At 41.9% G+C, this 351-nt stretch overlaps 1 non-coding gene across 1 annotated transcript; it reads right to left on the bottom strand.

Moving 5' to 3' along the window:
- Positions 1 to 129: 129 nt before the first annotated feature.
- LOC127746193 (small nucleolar RNA R71) lies at positions 130 to 237 on the bottom strand. The gene has a single exon (XR_008007813.1). It is a non-coding gene; the product is annotated as a small nucleolar RNA R71 (small nucleolar RNA).
- Between the last annotated feature and the right edge of the window lie 114 nt (positions 238 to 351).

The raw sequence follows: 351 nt of genomic DNA, 5'->3' as shown, positions 1-351 counted from the left end.
CTATTCCCTTTTGCTGTAAGAGACAGAGCTAGGACATGGTTGGACTCACAACCTAAAGAAAGCCTGGACTCTTGGGAAAAGCTAGTCAATGCCTTCTTGGCAAGGTTCTTTCCACCTCAAAAATTGAGTAAGCTTAGAGTGGAAGTCCAAACCTTCAGACAGAAGAAAGGAGAATCCCTTTATGAAGCTTGGGAAAGATACAAACAATTAATCAGAAAGTGCCCTTCTGATATGCTTTCTGAATGGAGCATCATAGGTATTTTCTATGATGGTCTCTCTGAACTATCCAAAATGTCTTTGGATAGCTCTGCTGGAGGATCTCTTCATCTGAAGAAGACGCCTACAGAAGCT

Source organism: Arachis duranensis, chromosome 3 (assembly GCF_000817695.3).
Source record: "Arachis duranensis cultivar V14167 chromosome 3, aradu.V14167.gnm2.J7QH, whole genome shotgun sequence".
Lineage (NCBI taxonomy): Eukaryota > Viridiplantae > Streptophyta > Magnoliopsida > Fabales > Fabaceae > Arachis > Arachis duranensis.
This window is presented reverse-complemented; position numbering and strand designations above follow the sequence as displayed.